General features: G+C 40.9%; 1 protein-coding gene across 17 annotated transcripts in view; it reads right to left on the bottom strand.

The window, feature by feature from the left end:
* The window catches only part of NCALD (neurocalcin delta), a 374,162-nt gene that overhangs the window by 44,248 nt on the left and 306,924 nt on the right, over positions 1 to 22,990 (bottom strand). For 9 of the 17 annotated variants that reach the window (XM_041769148.1, XM_041769140.1, XM_041769142.1 and 6 more), the window contains one exon: positions 11,644 to 11,821. The exons of 7 other annotated variants lie outside the window; for them this stretch is intronic. The gene's annotated coding sequence lies outside the window, so the exon portion shown is untranslated. The remainder of the gene's footprint in view (positions 1 to 11,643; positions 11,822 to 22,990) is intronic. One more of the 17 variants, XM_041769151.1, reaches the window with a different exon arrangement.

Here is a 22,990-nt window from a genome sequence, read left to right as displayed (position 1 = left end):
TGAGGTAGCAGATGCTTTAAGAGGCCTTGACTCAGCACATGTGGGGTTCACCTGCATCCTAAGAAGTGGCTATACAGGGGAACTCTCTTGGTTGGGACATCCTCTTGCCTGACTTGTCAGCAGGACCAGCTAGGAGTCCCTGCAGGAATAAACAAGCAGCGACTGTCAGACTACACAAGGCCACTGTGTGACAGTGAGAAGCAAGTATGGGGTAGACCAGTGAGACCTTAGCATTTTAGGGTAGGCATGTGGAAGTCAAGGGCCAATTCTGAACTGAATAAGCCCTGGAGATTGTCGAACAATTAAAGGAAGGATCAGATCGAGAGAGATATATTGGCTTGCCTGCTTATAGGATATATGGGAATTCTGAAAATTTAACTAAAAAATAAGAGAGATGTTACTTCACATGTACCCCATGCTGTGGGATACAAGTGAAGTTCCCACCAGTTATAAATGCATCTGACAAGAGCATCTGGCTGGATGAGATTGTTCTGGTAAGAATCTGGTCCAAACATACACCATACATAGTGTGTTTTGTTTCATGGTTATTAAATTTATCTTATTAGAATCTCTGATATGCAATGTGTACTTTATTGACCTTATTCACCCTGGCAATAAATTACACCCTCATACCCATGATAACTTTTGGAGGGATTAATGCAATCAAAGGCAATAATGGCCCCTTTTCACTTGCCTATGTCTCTGTCTTCTCTCTAAGATTTTATTATTCCTTTATCAACAACATCTTTCCAATAAGCAAAACGATCTCATGCTTTTTCCTTTCCTTGTTTCCTCCTGGGCTCCATGTCAATATTTACACATTACCACTCACTCCTACTGTTTGCCTATGATGGCCTTCAGATCCTGTCCTCAACCTCTCATCAAATAACCTCAGATTTTCCATCATTTAATACTGTCTCACATAATATTTCCACTTTGACAGGAAAACAACATTCCAAAGTCCAGTGCTGGGCTCTCTTTTAAAAAGAAAATTAGTTGAACACTTAACCATGATGAATTGTGAGAATATTGTCCAATGTTATTTGCTAATGTCTCATTGTTCACTCAATTTTCATCGTCGTTGTGAAAGCCAATAAAGAACATGGCCCACCCAATCTCAGAAGGCTGCTGGACCAATTGCTCAGAGGGGCTTGCCATCACTAACTCCTATGATTCCTCTTCTCAAAGAATAAGAAAAACTGGACTAAGAAAGGTGAGAAGTTGGCTGTCTTTCTTCCTTTCTTTAATCTGATGAAGTACCTTGAATTCCAACAGTTAAAAATATCTCAACTTTTCATGACATTATTTTCATTTGTCCAACATTACCTGCATTTCCAGATAGCCACTGCTTTTAAATTATTCTATTAACCACATATATCCGCTATCAATCTCAGCGAAGTTTATTTTATTGTTTCCCCTTTCTCCATCCCTTGCCCACTCTGCTTTCATTTGTTTCTAGCAAAATACCCAGATACAATCAGCCTTCAGTAGAATACTGATAGAGTGAATGTGAACATAATTTCTTGTTTGAACTAGTGTATTCATTTCCTAACTAGTCTCCCCTCAAGACTATTCTTCACACAGCTATCAGAGGGGCCGTTTTCAAAAAAAACTCACATCTCTCTCTGTGCCACTTTGTTGCTTGCAAATACCAGTGACACCCCATTGTCTTCAATGTCAAATCTAACCTCTCAGTCTGACATTATAAATTGACTCACAATCTGGCCCTGTCTTTTCTAAAGTTCTTGACCCTCTTTCCACTCATTCCTGCTGCAACCACAGGGGAGAGGCAGGTTCTTCTTAAATGGCTGTGAGCTCTTGCCCTCACTGGCCTTCCTCATATGACCCCAACTTCTACCAAACAAAGCCTGAATCAATGTTCAGTCTTTAGTTATCAATGATCATTCAATGTACATGTTCTATGTGTCAGATGCTATCTTGAGCACATTATACACCATTCTAGTATTTCTTTTAATCCCAATAATAGGGCAGCCTGGGTGACTCAGTGGTTTAGCACCACCTTCAATCCAGGGCGTCATCCTGGAGACCCAGGATCGAGTCCATCAGGCTCCCTGCATGGAGCCTGCTTCTCCCTCTGCCTGTGTCTCTGCCTCTCTCTCTCTCTCTCTGTCTCTCTCTCTGTGTCTCTCATGAATAAATAAATAAAATATTTAAAAAATATTTTTTAGAAAATCCCAATAATAACAATGAGTGCTGGGCATTAATTCATTCCCTAAAATGTGCATCTACTTGATAATGGTGGATCTAGGATTTAACCCCATACATCTGCCCTCAAAGACCAGGTGCTCTTACTCACCAAGTATACCATCTCCCATTCCACCCCCCAACCCCTTGCCATTTATCTCTAGCTAGTGCTCACCACATTATAGGAGAGTTGATGTTGACAGATGAAAGTTCCCTGGAGAGATTACGAACACCTCAATAGCAAAGCTGGTTATATATCTCCATACCGCTAGTGCTCACCGTGGCACTAACACATAACATGTGCATAAACACTTTTTTTTCTTTAGCTGACTGAATTTTAATCTATGCATCCAATAACAAGAAAAAGCTTGATCCCAGTTGAAACAGATAGTTGAACTACATGTAGAGCTCAGAGCTTTTTTTTTTTTAATCTTTTTTTAAATTTTTATTTATTTATGATAGTCACACAGAGAGAGAGAGAGAGAGAGGCAGAGACATAGGCAGAGGGAGAAGCAGGCCCCATGCACCGGGAGCCTGACGTGGGATTCGATCCCGGGTCTCCAGGATCGTGCCCTGGGCCAAAGGCAGGCGTCAAACCACTGCGCCACCCAGGGATCCCTCAGAGCTTTTTTACCTAGTAGGAACAAATCCAGCAATTCAATTGGATAAGGAAGCTGAATCTCCACTTCCATCTCCAATCCACTCTATAAATTATTATTCCAAATTCATCTATAGGAATGTGGCATTGTAATATTCATGGCAGCCATCTGCAATTCAACCAGCCAACCATACAAGCAGAAACCCCACATTTTCAATAACAGCATTGCTTAATCTAAAATGCTTTTTGGAAGACAAAGAAGCATTCATAAAATGAAACAGTAGTGAATGTTGATAATGAGAAAGTTTTACAACAAAGTGTCTTGCTGATTTATACAGTACTTCCATGTCAATGGCTAGAAGAAATTTTTACAAAGATTCTGTCTTCTAAGCCTAGGCAACATGCCAGAAAGGTTGTCAGTGCCTTTAAAGACAATGAAACTGAAGAGGGAGAGGAGGTGAAGGATGGGGAGCAAGAAAGAAGGAAAGGGGGAGGTAGAAGAGAGACAGAGAGACTTATCTTTAATCCCTGGGTACATAAGGGAAATTTTAAGTAGTAAAATAAAGAAAATGAGCCTTTTTTTTTTTTTTAATCTGGAAGGAGCTGTCATCTGAATTCCAGGTTGGTCTTGAGAATATCCCAGGGACCTACATACTCTCAGGGCTGGGAGAGCAATGTTTTCTTTTCTACTCTTACTTCAATTCAACCATACAACAAAGCATTCTATAGAACAACGAACAGAGAGCCATAAAGCAAGACAATACATCCCCAAAGAAGACCAGAAAAAGTCACTAAAGTTTCAGGTTATTAGACTGAATTTCCAAGGGCAGCAGTCTCTAGTAATAATTTCCTTCCCTTATGTGAAAGAAATGTGAAAATATATAGCTTCCCCCAAGGCTAGCAATTTTGATGCTCAGAGTGTTAGATAAAAATGTACCACCAATAGTTCACATGAGAGGAGAGGCTGGCCTGGTCCTTGATTAAACAACATGCTAAACTTATTCTCCTTAGTAATTCAATAAAGGGCATTCTCTCCTGCATTCTGTCCCTGCGTTTCCATGGCCATACCAGACCCCAAGAGGTTAGTCAAGATGGTGGTCAGGAAACAAGCTGGCCCAAGGTTATGGCTCCAGTCCAATCAGCCTGGTTCTAACATGACTTTCTAAGAGCTACCTACTGATAATACAAGATTAGTCCTGGTTATAGAGCATCTCATCCCATTTCTCCTGGTAGACCACCTCAGATACTGACAATTTGCCATGCCAAGAACACATAGCCTGGATTTTCCACTCCTCCCACACTGCTTGGCTGGCCTGGCTAGCAACAGACTTTATTTTTACAGTGCTTATCACGGAAGCTTTACCTCCAGGCCAGTGGGTCCTGAAGCAGCTGGAAACAAGAGCCAACTGGGGGCCCAGCTGAGCAGCCAACCACTTGGAGCCTTCTACACTAGAAGAAGAAAAGGATTGGCCAAAGGCTATGCCATTAAATATTCTGGGAAGGACAGATGACAGCACAAGGGGGAAGGGAGTCCGTTCATCCTAAAACAAATGCAAACCGACATGCGGATTAAGGGTAGCTGAGGTTGTGGGAGGGCATCTGAACTGTCTCTACCAGATTCAGCAGACTCCTTGCTAATTCAGATAAATGAAGAAAGGTCAGTGTGCATTAGTGAAATTCCAAAACCATAGAGCATAGGCTGTTTCTTTCAAGTCCATAAAGCAACTCAACTTGATTTTAACCATAAGTTTCAAACTGATGCTCAGAGTGCATCAAACTCTGGTACTAAACCTGTCTCTTGCTGGGCATAAGCAGCAGACATTTAAATTCAATAGCTCGTGAAGTTAAGTCCTGCAAAGTTATGCCCTCATAAATATGGTAAAAATCATCCCTTATACCCTTTTTTTTTAACCATATTTTTTATCCAGGCTGGCCTTCCTTCAAAGGCATCATAGAGATAAACCCAGGACCAGTTCAGTTCAAATGATCATAAATTGCCAGTCAGCAGAGTGCAAGTGGATGAGGTTTTTCCTTTACACCTCACAGCCTTGAGCTCTGTCCCTTCCTCGTGGGAGCTGTGAAAAGTTTGAACAGATGTTCAGATTCAGGGGGAGGGATGCTTTACTGCTGCTCTATTTACTTCCTCCAGCAGGATCCGTTTTCATTTCCTTATGGACTAGAGAGAACAATTCTACCAACCTACCTGGGGGAGGGGAAGTCTGGGATCCTGGTTCCCATGAAACATGATGAATTAAGAAAGGAATGCAAGCATGCCACAAAACCACACTTACCTCTGGCTTCTAGTTCCCAAAATTAGGTTAGTAAACTTGCTGAAGCAGTGGCTTAGTCTCTGGTTGTATTAGTGAAGCAGACAATCAACAGGAATATGAACTCATTTAGTGTACTTTGCATGTTTTACCACAGGCAGCCTCTCCAGCTTAGCAGGGGTGTGAGTGTATGGAAAACCCATCTCTGACAATGTTGCCCTTTGACATTTATTTTCCTTCAGTATTTACCCTGGGATGGAATAGTGTTTGTTTTGGGCATTATAATAAGGACTCCCCATAAAATCTCTTGGATGAAAATGCATTAACCAAACCACCCAATCAACAAATATTTATTGAACATGCACTGTATGCAAGGTGATAAGAAAGGAAGGTGCAGCTCTACCTTCAAGACCTATGTTAGTTGGAGATAGCAAAAATATTTATGGACATGGCCAAGTAGGGACTTTCACTTGTCTCCCAACGTCAGTTGTTCCTTCCTTTCAGTAATAGAATCCCCAAGCTCAGCATGTGGGTAGAGACAACATTTCTTGGCTTGTCTTCAGTCTGATCATGAGACTAAGTTCTGTCCAATGGATAGGATGTGAGTAGAAGTGAGATGTGCAACTTCCAAGTCATACCCCCCCCCTTTTTTTTTTTAACTTTTTCCTTTTATTTTTAATAGGAGACTTTAGGTTTTAGAGAAGCTTCAGTTTTACAGGAAAATTGAGCAGAAAGTACAGAGAATTTCCATATTACCCCTCTCTCCCTTTTGCCAGGTCATATACTTAAAAGGAAGCCACTTGCTTACTTTTCCTACCTACTCACCAGTCCCTTCCCTGGGCCTAGAATGTACATGTTGGAGTGTGAGCTAAATTCTACCATCATGAGAATATGGTATGGTGGGGCAACAACAACATGGAAGGAGTTGGATACCACATGACGCTGGGAGACCATCTCCTCTCCCTTGACTGCTTATCAGCCAGAGATAGAGAGTGAGAGAGAGAAAGAATCCTTCTGACTTGTTTAAGCCACTGTTATTTGGTCTCTATTAAAGCAGCTGAATCAATATCCCAACTAACATATATATTTTTTCCCTAATAGACTAGGAATTTCTGGAAGCTTCTTTATTTCACCAACCCCATCACAGAGCCCACATTGAATAAATGCTCACGTCGTATTTGTGCATGATGATACAGAGATATAGTTAATAAAAATCTTATTTTGCTCTTGTAAAATACTTCAATACCATTATATGAATTATAAGAAAATAAAAAGATTAACTTACAAGGACAACTCTAAAGTGATGTCCAGCTTGGTTTAAGAGCACAACAAAAAAGATGATGTAGGGAGCATAACAGATGACCAGAAGGCATAGAGAAAAGAATACAATAATAGACTTCTTCCTATGGTCAAGCATAATCACATAAATTAGCACTGGTCTATAGACCCTGCTATCTGGATAAGGTCTACTTTTGATTAAAAAAAAAATTGAAAAGAGATGCCCAACAACAGTGCTGCAGAGTCATGCCTAACATCGATCAGTGCTTCTTGCCTGTGACTTTTTTAAGTACCACTTTCGAATTGTACCATTTACTCCCTATGAACTGAGTCACCTTGGCAAATTCTTACTTCCTTTGAGCCTAATTTCCTCATCTCTACAATGGCAGTTCATTCAATCAACATTTATTTTGTGTGTATCAGACACTGTTGTAGGCTACCTGAGGTGTAATGAAAAAGGACAATCAGCACGAATAAGGACATTATATGGCCCTATAAAGGTGAGAAGTATTTACAGATAAAATTAGAGCAAAGGAGAGCAAGAAAACTGGTGGCAACAATGTCAAGTATGGTGTTTGTGACAGTCCTCCATGAGCAATGACGGTGGTGGCTCAGGTTAGGGTGGTAGCAGTGAAAATGGCAAGCTGTGGTTGCATTCTGGGTCTGTTTTGAAGGTAAACAGGCTGACAGGCTGTATGTGAGATATGAAAGGAGGTAAGCAGTCAGGGTGACTCCAAGGTTTCTGGCTCAAGACAAATTGAAAGGATGTAGTTGTCAATCAATACCAGGGAAAGGTGTGAGTAAAGTAACTCTTGTCCAGAAGATCAGCAGTGGACACAAGGTGCCCAGGTACTTGGTGTAACACTATTCTAGGTGTTTCTGTGAGGGTGCTTTTGGATGAAATTAACATTTGAATCAGTAGATATGGGTGGGCTTCATCCAATCAATGGAAGAAGGCCTAAATATCACAAAAAGGCAGACTCTTCCCCAAGTAAGAGAAAATTCTTCTTGCTTCACTACCTTTGAACTGGCATATGGACTTTTTCCTGCCTTTAGATTCCAACTGACACATCAGCTCTTCCTGGATCTTGAGCTTGCTGGTTTTCAGACCAGAACTTAACCATTGGCTCTCCGGTTCTCAGCCTTGGCCTCAGACTGGAACTAAATCTTCAGTTCTCTCAGCTTGCCAACTCATCCTATAGATCTTGGGACTTGTCTGTATTCATAATCCTTATAATAAATAAACATCCTTCTACCTATCTTTTTGGTACATACATACATACATACATCCTATTGGTTCTGTTTCTCTAGAGAACCTGATTAATGTATTGTGCTAGATATCAAGGGAAAAGTCCATTAGGCAGTTGAATATGAGTCTGGAGTCTGTAACTGAGTTTAGGGCTGTTAATATATATTTGGGAATCACTGGCAAAGATAGTATTTAAAGCCAGAAGACTGGGTGAGATCACAGAGGAAATAAATATTGGTAGAAAAGAGGAACAGTTACTGAGCCTTGGGTCTCTGCAATGTCTAAATATCAGGGACCTCAGCCACAGAGATTGGGAAGGAACAGCCACTCTGACAAGAGGAAACCAAGGAAGTGTGTTGCTCTAAAGCAACATTCTGAAGCCAAGGCAAAAATTGCATCAAGGAGGAAAGAGTGTTATCCTCTATCAAATACTGCTGGTTGGTCACTGCCCATTGATAAATGCCATTGCATTTAGCAATTCAGTGTCCATCAGTGACCTTGACAAGAAAAATAGCATTGAAGAGATGGGGGCAAAGCCTGGTGGAGTGGGTTTAGGAGTAAATATGAGAAGGGAAATTGGAGACGTGAGTATGAACCCTCTTTGGAAGAGCTTTGTTCAAAAGGGATGCAAAAAAACAGGACAGTTGTTGGTAGAGAAAGGGGATCAAAAGGATTTTTTTTTAAACGAGAGCGCTAACAGCATGTTAGTAATACTATTAGCTGACATTTATGGAGCACTATGCCATGGTGCATAGTGCCATGGCATAGTGTGACACCCTATTTGAATCCTCCTAATGGTTTCGCAATGCAGATATTAATACCTCCGTCTTTCATGCAAGGAAACAGATGTTAAGAGAAAGTGAGAAACTTTATAAAGCCACATTTAGTAAGTGGCTGTGCCAGGATTTAATTCCAGGTTGTTCAAACTTGAAAACAGGGATTCTTTACCACTACAGTATATTTATTGCTTCCCATAACAGCCTGCTACTCATAGAGCCTGCATCCCTTGAGAGATCAAGCCTGCAAGGGCCCCAGGCAAATGTTAACTGTCAGGATTTTCAGGGTATGAGAAAGCTCCTAACTGTGCAGAGCAGTGTGCAAAGAGATTTATAGTCTTCTCCAGGCCCACCCTTTAGGATGGCAGTGTGTAACACAATATCCTAACGCGGAATACTTCTATACACAGCACTCCATGAAAATGGCCCTTACATCACATCCAAGGAGAGGAACAGACAGTAGTGTGTAAACTCTATCTTCAGATAGGCAGGGTAGTGGAAAGAAGTCCTGCCCTTTCTTGCCGGTACACTGGTATGGATCCGGGGAGCTTCATATTTGCTGCTCCTGCAGTTGCTACATTAAACAGAGGAGGACACTGTTCTGGAGAGGGGGGTGCGGTGGGAAGAGGCTCACTGCTAGCCTTGACAATGAGAACTCCTGAGGTCTCTGGCTATTATCAAGCCCTGACACGTATGAAAATCCAATATACCAAGATTAAATCAGGCTGCAATATTAGTTTCCTTTTAAAAAATGCATGATTAATTTTTTTCTTAGTGAAAAGTAAGTTGCTCCTGGAATCTTTGTTCATGCTCAGAAGAAGATTGGATTATAGAGCCCTATGGAAATTCCCTACACTAAAGAGAAATGGGATGTATGTGTAGGGGAGGGGTAATAAGGAGGAGAGAGAGTGTCTGCCAAACCCAGCGCTACCATGTAAGATGAAGATCCTGAAGCCTCAGTTCAAGGGACAGCAAGAATGAGTAGGTGAAGAGCTTAAGGAAATTCCCCCAGTTAAGACAGGATGCCCTGGAAACAACCATTTCAATTAGTGCCAGACTGGCTTAAAATGCAGATTAAGAGATCATCTCAACTGTAGCTCGCTCACTGTGCAGTTCTTCCAGAGCAGCATTACTAGCCATAAATGTTGCTTTAATTCTCACATAGAGAGCTCTGCCAAAAAGCCTCATGAACCCTTCTTATTCACAGTGGAGAACACTGATAAAGCTTTCAGAAATGTCCCCCTTTACCCCCCCTACACACCCACTTGTTTTCAGTTACTACCTTTATAGAGAGTAGCTTTGTTTTGTTTTGTTTTTTTACAAAATAGCCCATAGGTAGTGCATTTACTACATATCACAGAGGCGTTCTTCACAGCTTTTCAGAGGTCTATCCATCATCTCTGCATTATAACATAGACATAAGAACATAAGAAGCCTGGTCATCAGGAGAAAAACAAGCAGTGAATTCCATCTTAAGTTGGAAACAACTGAACTTTGTTCATAATCTTAAAATTATTTTTCTTGATTATAGAAATGATGCATGCTCCTCACTGGAAAAAATATTCAACCAATACAGAAAAATATAAAGGATAATGTAAAAAGTTCCTAACAATCCCATCCCTCAAAGAGCATGATTAATAATTTATGTATATCCTTCCAGATTATTCTCTGAATGTAATACATATATGTTAGAGATCCCTGATCTTAACTTCTTAGAGTTGTGTGAGAAAGTTTGTGTGCACGTATGTGGAAGCATTTTTAAGGATAAGGGACTATAACTTCTATCAGTTTTCAAAAAAGCTCAAGATAAATATAAATATGTATATACCTAAAAATATACTTGTATGCAAAATATACGTATATATAAAATATATATGAATATATAGCATATAAAGTATAACATATATAACTATGTATTCACACATATACATTCCTATTTAGTTTACAAAAATCTAATCATAACCTACATATAACCCTGTAACTCATTTTTTTTCCATTTAGGGAAATTTTTCCATTTTAGAAGTAGTTGTCATTCTCAATATTATTTAATTAACACTTGGTTTTTCTTCCTTTAAGTGCCCAAATTTGGGGCTTGGGGACAGAAAAATTTAGACTGGACTCCTGGCTCCACCATTTACAAGTTCCATAAGTTTGGCAGGTTACTTAGACTTTAGAAGCTCTCTGTTTTGTCATCTATAAAATCAATTAGAATTATAATAGCATTAATGCAAGGAATAAATAATAAAATATATTTTAGGCAGCCAGCACTTGCAATGTCTGGCACAGAGTAAATATTCAATAAACATTAGTGCTTTCAGTAGATAGAATGCACTTGGTCCACATTCATATAGCTAACAACATCTGGAGGAGGTTTTACAAATCAGGATTTAGGATGACAATAAAGTGGATTATTGAGACTAACGCGGAAGCCACATTCCAGAATAAGATGGTATTATCCATTCTGTAGGAGTAATTCAGCGAGCGAATGATGATTTGTACAGCTGTAAATCTGCAAAGGATCGGTGTCAGCCACGGTCAGCCTATCCAGAATGGCTAAAGAAATTGCCTGTGGATTGAGCTGATTGGGACCCTCTGGGATCCTCCTCTTCTGTAATGTTCAGATTGTCATGATCCATACCACTTCTCATTCCATTTGGTCTGCCTTCCCATTTCTGGATCTTATTACTAAGCTTTCAGACTATGTCTGCAAACGCTGAACATTCAATGAAAGTGCAGAATTCCATTAGCCTTTGCACGATGCTGGTGGCCTGCCTCATTTATTAACATGAATGGCTCTGGCCTCCCAGTGCTCCCTGTCTTGCTCGTGTGCACTCCTTAGCTCTGGTGTGCCTGGCAGCGCAGCACCAGGGCAGGCCACCATGACCACCACTCACTGAGAACAACTGTACACTACACATGTGCTAAGTACTTTGCACACTTCCTTTTTTGTAATCTCACAGAAAGTCCAGAAGTTATCATCGCTGACTCTTAGATATAGACATTTATTTAATTAAATAAGGAATTTATGCAATATTACATAATTGGTAAGGGACAGATTTGATATTTAAGCCATTTTATTCCACAGCCCTGGGATTTTTTGGCTTATATTTTTCTTAGTAAGCTTTATACCCAACGTGGGGCTTGAACTCACGATCCCAAGATCAAGAGTCACAAACTCTACCAACTGCGCCAGCCAGGCACCCCCCTAGAGCCCTGGTGCTTATGAATGCTACCACCACAACTTTTGATTCTATGTAATGAGTTACATACATGTTACACTTGCAAGATTTTGGTGGAGAAGGAGAAAACACCAATTTGGCATCCACTGGAAGTTTCCCTTTGAGCAGATTCCACAGCAGGCTTTCTTCTCATAGGAGGTCTCTCTGCAGTGTGGTTGTTCAAATTCACAGTCCACCCTGCAGACCAGAGCTGCAATTAACTTCTTCAGCTTTGGGGAAGACCAATAAAAAAAAACTGATTAGAAAGGGTGTATTACTTTGTGTGTGGTAGGCAGAATAATGGGCCCCAAAGATGTGTATGTCCTAATCTCTGAAACCCAGAAATATATTGCCTTATATGGCAAAAGAGGTTTTGCACATACAATTAAGTCAAGAATCTTGAGATGGGAAGGTTATCTTGGCTTATCCAGGTGGGCTCAATGTTTTCTCAAGGATGCTCCTAAGAGGGAGGCAGGAGTGTTAGAGTCAGAAGAGAAGCCACGACAGAAGCAGAGGTCAGAGTGATACAGGCAACCTCTAGAAGCTAGAAAAGGCAAAGAAAGACCCTTTTCTACCATCTCCAGAAAAGAACTCCGTTCTGTTGACCCATCTTAGGCTTCTGACCTCCAGAACTGTAAGATAATAAATGTGTTGTTTTAGGCCACGTTTGTGGAGATTTGTTATAGCAGTAACAGGAAACTAATTCAATGACAATATTCCAAGTGTCTCATAACAATATTGTCCAGCATTAAACTAGAAGTCTGGGGCATCTGGGTGGCTCAGTGGTTGAGCATCTGCCTTTGGCTCAGGTTGTGACCCTGGGGTACAAGAATTGAGTCCCACATTAGGCTCCCCGCAGGGAACCTGCTTCTCCCTCTGCCTATGTCTCTGCCTCTCTCATGAATAAATAAATAAATAAAATCTTTTAAAAACCCCACAACATCTAGAAGCCCTCCTATACCAAATGTATTTAAATCCAGGGGATAGCTGGGTGGCTCAGTGGTTTAGCACCTGCCTTTGGCCCAGAGTGTGATCCTGGAGTCCCGGGATCAAGTCCCACATCAGGTTCTCTGCATGGAACCTGCTTCTCCCTCTGCCTTTATCTCTGCCTCTCTCTCTCTCTTTCTCTGCATGTATGTCTCTCATGAATAAATAAATAAAATCTTTAAAAATTTTTATTTAAATCCATAAGATTATCTGGTGCTTCAAAGAGCCCATCAGTGATGTCCTAATTGATCTGATTCTCCCTCTTCATAAAGAAAATGAATTATAATATTCTACCTGTGAACTTTTAATTGAACATTGACTGTAAACATATTTCCCAAACCTAGGAGTAGAAGGCCATTTTCCTCTCCTTGGGAAAATAATCTAGGCACACTATCCTCTAATTGATACACATTCACTCACTGACCCACAGCTTTACAAATCTAAAACAGGCAGGCATGGTTGGAAGTGAAAGCAAAGTCCCTTTTTTTTGCTGAGACATTTGTGAAAATTTTCAACACCTACCTACAATAGCAACTTTCATCACATCGATTGTACGAAGGTTAAAAGGTCCTCCTAATTTTGATTTAAATAAATGAAGAAAAGAGTGTCCCTGTTTGTTTACAAATACAAATTTAGAAGCACTGTGAAATCTCCAACAAAATTAGCCACCAGGGAGAAAATGAATCAAATAACCTATTTAACCAAGGCTGAGCCACCTACATTCACAGGACTCTAGATAATGCTGGCCAGCCAGATTGAACAGAGAACAGACAGACTCTGAAGGAAGAACCAGTAGCCCAGGAATAGAATTCAAAGAGCAGAGTGAAGATCATTAGGAGATCGATGAGGCTTTTGTTGTCCTGGTCATTGAGCACGAAAAAGAGTCTATAGCTCTGGAAGGTTCCTAACCACCGTCAGTCATTGTTATTTGAACAAGCCAGAAAACATCAGGTTTCAGAAATGCATCCTTTGTGGCCTACATTTAAGAGAATAGGTTTTGGTTTTTGGAAAACCTGCTGTGTATCCCTGTGCTCTCCAACTGGACACCACAATAATTGATGTTTCTGTGTAGATACTAGACTGCTTCAAAATAGCTAAAGGAACATTAGTTGGTTCTCTTGTATTATTCATTTCTCCAGCCAAGAGCTCCAAACAGCTTATGTGCCTGGCACACTAGACTGTCTTTTAAAGAAATCTCATCTAAAGCTGGCATTATACTGGTTGGCCGAAATTGTTGTAATTTTTTTTTTCTAGATTTTCCCCATTACCCACGGTCTCCTTGTCAACAGGCTCCTTCTTACTCTGTGACAGTAACAATTTACACTAAACAAATTATTAAAAATGCCGGAATCACTATATAAACACCTTGTTGCTTTCCTACAAAGAAGTAGGATGGCAAACAATTGCTATTTCTTTACCAGGAAAAAATAAAGTTAGAGCAAGTGGCTTGCCTCTGTGTGCCAGCTGCCATCTGGGACAACAGGGACTCTTGACCCACTTGGCAAACAGTGTGAACTTCCAAGCCTCTTTTGCTCTCCCAGAGCACAGGGCAGAGACAGCCTGGATTTCCCAAAAGTCATGATTTCAAATAATTTTATTTTCAACACAGTGATTTGTTTAATCTAAAACTAAATGTGATTTAATCTTTATACTAGTTGAAGACTGTTAGTATAAATGTTTAAAAAATATAAAATCTTTAAACTGTGTTACAATTCAGGGTTAAGATAATATGGTCACTGTATTTTTATACATTATCATGTGCATTAATAAGGTTTAAATTTAACTCCCCAAGTCAAGCATAACTTACAATGCACAGGAGTTCAAACAAATGAACCTTTCTGCCTAGTCATTGCAGCCTGTGGACCTGATATAAGTCCCAATTCCTTCCTATCAAGTTGCTTGCCCTCCTTCTGCCCACCCTCTCCAAAAAACAAAAATAAAAAGTGACTGCCATCCAATAAGTGCAGATGGGTGAACTTCAGAAGCAATAGCAAGCCCTGTCTCCTTGCACAGCTGTGGTTGGTTAGGCTGTGTGTCTATTGTGATCCTCTGCAGTTTTAGCAGGAACTACTTTAGCATCATAATTACCTCCAGATGAGCAAGTCAAGGTAGGTCAGAGTGGGTGAAAACTCACAAAAAAATTCCTGGGATGCAGTAGCACAAAGCATAGAAGAAAAGCTTTACTTATTTGGGAAACCGCTGAAAATAAACACTGCCCCCTATAAAATAGTCAAAGAAAATAGCCCATTCTTTTTCCATCTCTCTTCTCCATTTAAACTTACAAAGTCTATGGGTATAAAACACACTTGGGGGTAGCCTTTACTGCCTATGCCTGAATTTTCAGAAAGGATCAGACTAGATACTAAAGGACCCAACAGAACATTAACAGATGGGTCTAATTCATAAGGGAATCATTAAGATTATATTTTATATGTGTAGAGAGTTTAATTTTTGCAAACTACTTCCATGATTGTTCTTAAGTGGGGTACCAAGATTATTAATAAGTCATTTTGGGTAAGTGGAAAAGAATGGCACCAAGTTAAGACTATAACTCACATCTCCTGATTCTTGGTCCCATTAACAACATAACCTCAGAAAAACACTTCCCCCCAAGAGTGGGTCAGTTGAATATTTAACCCTGAACACCCAAGGCACTTTCAATGGCAGTAATTGGAGTTACAAATAGTAACTGGATTATTTCATTTATTCGCTTAATGATAATTATTCTACAAATAAGCACTATTTAAATACCAACTTTGTGCCAGAGAGATCAAGATAGGCATAGGCTTGCCATCAAACATTTAATAGCTTCATTTTATTCCTTTATGTGAAGAGTAGGGGCCTGGAATGAGGCCATAGAGAGTTCTCCACGCCCCTGAGAAATGAGGAAAGGGTGTTAAGGCAAAATCCTCACAAGATGGCAAAAGAGCCATAGGAGTTAGATCCCAAGAAGAAAGGGTTCCATGGCCAAATTAGTTTGGGAAACACATCTCATCATATATTCCCCTTAGACATTTTTTTTCTTTTCATTTTAAAGATTTATTTATTTATTTATGATAGACATAGAGAGAGAGAGAGAGAGAGAAGCAGAGACACAGGAGGAGGGAGAAGCAGGCTCCATGCCAGGAGCCCGACGCGGGACTCGATCCCAGGACTCCAGGATCACACCCTGGGCCAAAGGCAGGCGCTAAACCGCTGAGCCACCCAGGGATCCCCCTCCCCTTAGACATTTACAAGCAAATTAAAAGTGCTGAAAATTTTTCTAATTAAGAAGCATACTAAATTTCCTTCACCCAGCAAATATGTTTACCATGGAACATCCCATAGAACCTGCCTTTCATGGGTCCCACTGTGGAAATGCTGATAGGCCCACAGTCCTCCAGCAGAGTTAGAGGGCTCTGAGCTAGAAGCCACATTTTTCTAACAGCACACACACTTGTCAGAAAGGCCTACTACGGTACTCACTTCCAGAACTTCCTTGGCTTTAAGCAACTTTCAAAGGAGGCAGACAACAAAGAAGCCCTGCTGGTTCCCAACAGGAGCTTTGGAAACATATTCCTAAAACCATTTCCTTCAGCCTCAGGTACTTTCTCTGGTTTCTGGATCTTAGATTTTCTTGGGGCTTGGGTCCATATCCTCTGCCTTTGGTAGCTGTCCATCCTCTTTTACCTGAATCTTGTCATCATCCCATTTGGCTTCCTGGTAACTGTTCTCATTCTTTGGTCCAAGGACATAGACTGACCCTGGAGACCCTAGCATTACCCTGCAACTCTGAGGCCAAGGGGCCCTCTTGTAAGGTTTTATACATGAAATCTCCTGTTCCTGAGTCAGCATATGCCTCATTACCTGAAGTCAAACTTTGTGTTGCCTTGTGAGAATTAGTTACTAGAAAGCAAAGTTAATGGTCCACCTCATTTTAATCAAGAAAATTTTGTAGTGATCTAGTTTCCTTAGAAAGATTAAGGGGTGGGGTACTGAGGTATCATATCATATATTATCTCATTTCATTAACCTAACAAATGATGAGATAGTTGCAATTTTTACCTGTTTTCCAAATCAGGAAACTGATCATTTGAGAGACAGTAACTTGCCCAAAGTCACAGAACTTGATAAGAATGATAGAACCAGGTTCAACAGGATTATTCAAACCCAGGCAGTCTGACCTCAGAGTGCATGCTGCTCTGTACAATAAGCCTCCCTTGATCCACAACCACCCTCCCACCCCCCACCCACCCTAAACAAGATCTACCTATTCACCTTCTAGAACCACTGCCCAGGAGCATGGCACTCTTATGTGGTCATGATCCTGGGGCAGCCTCGGTTCCCAACATCACCCCTTCCTCAGCAGTCTGGTCAGCACACCATACCCTGGGTTTGTTCTCCTTTTCCTGTCCCTCTGTCAGAGCAATGTATTTCTACTAGAGTTAACTAGTGAACTACTCTGTGCTAATGTTCCCTTTCTGGTAACAAAATGCTTCAAACCCAGGCTAAATGTGTATGTCTCCAGAGACTCCATATGCAGGGACTCTAATGGTAAGATGGTAGAGACCTACCATCATTTAGTCAGATTTGAAACTTCAGCATCCCATGAACCGTTTACTTTGCTTGGACCAACATTCTCAACTCTCCCTGCACATGAGCATCCTGGAAGCTTTTTTTTAAATAAGAAACTTATGCCTGGGCCATACCCCAGACCACGACTAAGAATCTCCAGGAGTGGGTTCCACTGGCATATTAGGTGATTCTTGTATGACACTACAGTTGAATACTCCTGTCCCAAACATAGGGCTATGTTTGAAAGGGGCCTCACTTTTCCTAAATTTGAGTCTTTGTACATCCCACAGAGGCTGGTGAAAGATGACAATCTGCTTACTCAGAGGAGGGAAGAGGGTTTAAGAATCACAGGCCTGACTCTGATCAGCATGTATTGTTGGGCCAGAATCAGCTTCTTTAGGATTTTGTTTTCTCATGCAATAATGAGGGATTAATACTAACTTACCTCAAACATGGATAATGAGAAATGATTAATTCAGGTGGTCATCAGGTACTCCTTAGGCAAAGTTAAAATCCTTCTATGACAAACAAAGGGATTTGAGTGATTTTCCTCTTAAATATTACCAAGAAAGCCCCGGTAGTTGTACATTTAAACTGGAGTGAATTGCAATGAAGCAGACGGCTCGGACTCACTAATCACCCATAGATGGCTGCTGCTCTTTCCTCCCATTAATATCTGTCTTCTGGAGAGCAATTTGGGAAAATAAAAGAAAAGAACATAGGTCCTTTGGCACACTCCCAGAAAACCAATGCTGTCTTGCTGACAAACTGTTCCCTGTTTACAGGGACTGTAACTTTGCCCTGACTCAAACAGAGTGGGGCCTTACAATGAAAGAAAATAACCAAAGTGTTCTTGAAATAGAAGCTCCCCTTGTGCATAGTTCATTAACTTATCTTGGGGTGAAAAAAATCATTCCAAAACAGAGATGGAACTCTGAAATGATCACGTTAACCAGTGGGGAAATGTGATTTAACTTATAAAAACTTTACAGTAACTCATGATATTTGAAGTGAAGTTTACTCTCATGAAGCTAGAAAGAGCTCTAAGAGAAAGACACATGTAGATTTCAAGATGCAATTTTTAGCCCCTGCCAACCACCATCTCATGTCACAAGTGATGGAGAGCGTGGGCAGTAAGGCAGGGTGGAGGCACTCACTGCCACAGATGTGAGGAGGTCCACCTGTGGCATATCAGTCCTGCTAGCCAGGCTCTGTCCTACAGCTCCTAAGAGGTCAGCACTGAGGTTAGCCTCCTTTGAATAAGAACCATTTGATACCAACCTTGTGTATTTATTATACCCTGAGTGCTACGCACTGAGGAACGATTTCTAAGGAAGGTGAAGACAATAGGGCATGCTCCCTGCCCTCTACTCTTGTCAACTTATTGTGACCAGATATCCAAATTTGATAACCTTGATCTTTTGGAAAGTGTCCCTAAAAAAGCTCAGAGGTCAGATAAAATATGGGAAGCCCATTTAAATCTGAATTTCAGATAAATAACAATTAATGTTTGAACATAAGTATGTCCTAAATACTTTTTGGAATATACTTATACTAAAAAATTCAAAGTTTATCTGAAATTCAAATTTAACTGGGTGTCTTGTATTTTTTACTTGCTAAATTTGATAGCCCTACTTAAGATATCGTAGGCTCTGTTGTGAGCTTTGTGAATTAGTCCCATCCTTAGGCTGTTCCTCACAAATAAGGAGCTTGGAGTTGTTTTCTAGTTGTGATAGTGATCTGGGCTGATGACTTCTTATTTGCATCAGATCTCTTTGTGACCAGTGGCATGTATCCACAACAAGAGTTTTTAGTGATGCTAGTGATGCTAAGTGGTCATGTTGGATTGAGAGTGCAGATTGTGACTTCATAACTTACTGATCCCTAAAGGCAAGAGTTGCTTTCAAGGCCTAAAACGATGCCTGTATTCTAGAATCACCTGTTAAATCCAAGGGCACGGCTATTCGAAACAGCATGGATGGATCTAGATGGTATTATGCTAAGTGAGATTGGTCAGACTGAGAGAGACAAATACCATATGATTTCACTCATAAGTAGCATTTAAAAAATCAAATTAATAAACAAACAAAAAAAGTAGAACCAGATCTATAAAACAGAGAACAAACTGATGGTTGCCAGAGGGAGGTAGGAGTTGGGTAAAATGGGTGAAAGGGAGTGGGAGACACAGGCTTCCAGATCAAATGAATAAGTCACAAGAATAAAAGGCACAGCATAAGGAATGTATTCAATGGTACCATAATAGCGATGTATGGTGACAGATGGTAGCTACACTTGTGAATATTGCAAAACGAATCACTAAGTTGTAAACCTGAAACTAATGTAATAGTGTGTGTCAACTATACTCAAAAAAGAGAATAAATAAAAATAAATTAATTAATTAAATAAACCCAAGGGCAAGACCTTGTTTCTTCATGTTATATGCTGACCACATGTGCCTAAAATTCCTGGTGCTCGGCAGTCTGTCCACAGCAAGAGATCCTCATAGACTGAGAAGATTAAGAGGTGCTGGTGGCTGTCAAGGGTTAGTTACTGTGAGTTAAGAATCACCTAGAAAATCTTGTGTAGAAGCAGATCCCAAGCCCCAGCCCTCTAGATTCTGATTCCAAAGTCCTCAATTCAGCCACATTTTTTTTAACCACACTACTGAGATTTTGACCCCAGTGCCAGGGCTTGTGTTTAGACCTTGTGCCTCTTCTCCCAGGCTCCTGGGAAGATCCTATCCAAGAGCCCCTGGGGGTCAGTTGGGCTGGTGCTCCCGCTCACTAACGCAGCAGCTCAGATCTAGTTCGGACTTTGAATGAGAGGACTTGAACTTCTCTTCCTGTGTTATCTTCATGCAGCCATTTGTCTCCTTACATCTCCAGCCCTGACTACTGCAATGGCTGCCAAAAATGTGTCTCCTTTTTTTTTTTTTTAATTAATTTTTATTGGTGTTCAATTTACCAACATACAGAAAAACACCCAGTGCTCATCCCGTCAAGTGTCCACCTCAGTGCCCGTCACCCATTCCCCCCCACCCCCTGCCCTCCTCCCCTTCCACCACCCCTAGTTCGTTTCCCCGAGTTAGGAGTCTTTATGTTCTGTCTCCCTTCCTGATATTTCCCAACATTTCTTTTCCCTTCCTTTATATTCCCTTTCACTATTATTCATATTCCCCAAATGAATGAGAACATACACTGTTTGTCCTTCTCCGATTGACTTATTTCACTCAGCATAATACCCTCCAGTTCCATCCACGTTGAAGCAAATGGTGGGTATTTGTCGTTTCTAATGGCTGAGTAATATTCCATTGTATACATAAACCACATCTTCTTTATCCATTCATCTTTCGATGGACACCGAGGCTCCTTCCACAGTTTGGCTATTGTGGCCATTGCTGATAGAAACATCGGGGTGCAGGTGTCCCGACGTTTCACTGCATCTGAATCTTTGGGGTAAATCCCCAACAGTGCAATTGCTGGGTCGTAGGGCAGGTCTATTTTGAACTCTTTGAGGAACCTCCACACAGTTTTCCAGAGTGGCTGCACCAGTTCACATTCCCACCAACAGTGTAAGAGGGTTCCCTTTTCTCCACATCCTCTCCAACATTTGTTGTTTCCTGCCTTGTTAATTTTCCCCATTCTCACTGGTGTGAGGTGGTATCTCATTGTGGTTTTGATTTGTATTTCCCTGATGGCCAGTGATGCAGAGCATTTTCTCATGTGCTTGTTGGCCATGTTCATGTCTTCCTCTGTGAGATTTCTCTTCATGTCTTTTGCCCATTTCATGATTGGATTGTTTGTTTCTTTGGTGTTGAGTTTAATAAGTTCTTTATAGATTTTGGAAACAAGCCCTTTATCTGATAGGTCATTTGCAAATATCTTCTCCCATTCTGTAGGTTGTCTTTTAGTTTTGTTGACTGTATCCTTTGCTGTGCAAAAGCTTCTTATCTTGATGAAGTCCCAATAGTTCATTTTTGCTTTTGTTTCTTTTGCCTTTGTGGATGTATCTTGCAAGAAGTTACTGTGGCCAAGTTCAAAAAGGGTGTTGCCTGTGTTCTCCTCTAGGATTTTGATGGAATCTTGTCTCACAAAAAATGTGTCTCTTTTTGCCAGTCACTTTATGCCATTAGCATTCCCAGACCTCATTTTCCTGTTAGCATGGCCTGGGATTTCACTGATGGTTGTCAAGATAGCTCCTAAGTCATACAACTGGGAATGTTCTGCTTTACACGGTTCCATCCACATCTAACACCAGATTGCTGGGGGGCCACATAGCTACACTCTCAAAAAGAAGCCCAATGCAACACTGAAAAGTTGGGGGTGTGATGGATGTGCCCTTTGAGTCAGGGTCTCCACCTTGGCAGGTGAGGAGGGGCCCACATGGAGCAGCATATTCCCCAGACGATCTTGTGTTAGGGACAAATAAAATGATCCTATGGAGATGTGTTTAGTGACAGTCTAAATCCTAAAGTGAATTGGCCCCAAAGATAAGAGATGGGTGACATGTATAGTATGTGATGGAACTGAAATGACTGAGATGGAAGGAGTAAATGTTCTGCAATCCAAAGCAGATCTCTGCACCTCTGTGGGGTACTTTCCAGTAAATGTGCTCCTGGAATCTAATTTCAGAAAAAGCAAACCCAATCCTTTCTGGATTTCATTCATTCATCTATTTGACAACTATTTGAACACCTGCTATGTGGATAGAATAACACATCTTGAAAAGAAAAGACTCATCTTAATTAACCAGGAATTGAGAGCCTACCTGCTCTGAAAACTAGTAGCTTTTTATTAAGTTACCAGAAATGGGAGGCGAGGCCCTAAGACTTCTGTGGAGGACTTTCAGATGGCGACCTGGTTCAGAGGCATTTGAGCAGGGAAGTTCTGCGAGGTAATTATGTGAAAGGCAGAGCTCTGCAACTGAGGGGCTCATGCTTTACCAATTTCCAGCAGGCTTCAGGAACTCAGTAGGGCTTGGAAGCCCGGTTCTTAGTTGTCTGTGGTTTCATGCTGTTCCTGTGAAGTGAGGGCTCAATACAGGTAATGATATTGCAGACAAATATAAGCAGATCCTTAGATATAAACTTGCAAAGAAGACTGGTGAAGGTTTCAAATCATGAGGAATTAAGGCACCAACATTTTTGCCAAAGTACAATAGTTCTAATTAGAGCTGTATTCACTGAACTGGCAAAGATAGAAGAACCTTGTAATAATACTGCCACTCAGCAGAAAAGGACACAGCAGAGATTAGATTGTATTTGGATGAACCAATTATCTACAGCAAATTTGGGAACAACTTCCACCAGTTTCTCCAAAAATCCATGCCTTGGGCTTTTCCCATGATGCTCCATCTGTCTGAAACACCCTACCCAAAGCTTCTTTTGACAATCAGGAAGTCAGTGGTCTCATTTTCTGCAAAGAAATACAGCACACCTGTTTCTAACAACCACGTCAAATTTGTTCATTCCCTTGTTCATTCATTCCGTGATGGTTATTTGATCTCTATCAGGCACTTAATGCACATGCCAGACCCTGTGGAGTACATTGAGGATACAGACTTGAAACAAAGCACCTCATTTACCTTCAGGGAGCATGAGGTTTAATGGAAGAGACAATAGGAAATCAGAGCACTGTGTGGTTAGTGTTATAATACGGGTTTGTATTATGCAAGAGTCCTGGTGAAACTAGCAAGGGCAGGGCTTGAGTGGAGTCCTGAAGGATGAGGGGGTACCTGTTGGAGGCAGATACTAGGAGTCTAATGATGGAATCAGAGAATGTGATCCATCTTCTTTCACTTTTCTCTGTATAAATGATCCATTTTGATCATATGTCCAAACAGGGTTGGGAGTGCTGTCT

The sequence above is a fragment of the Vulpes lagopus genome, chromosome 9, assembly GCF_018345385.1.
Source record: "Vulpes lagopus strain Blue_001 chromosome 9, ASM1834538v1, whole genome shotgun sequence".
Lineage (NCBI taxonomy): Eukaryota > Metazoa > Chordata > Mammalia > Carnivora > Canidae > Vulpes > Vulpes lagopus.
Note: the sequence above shows the minus strand (reverse complement) of the source record. Positions and strands in the feature narration are given on the sequence as shown.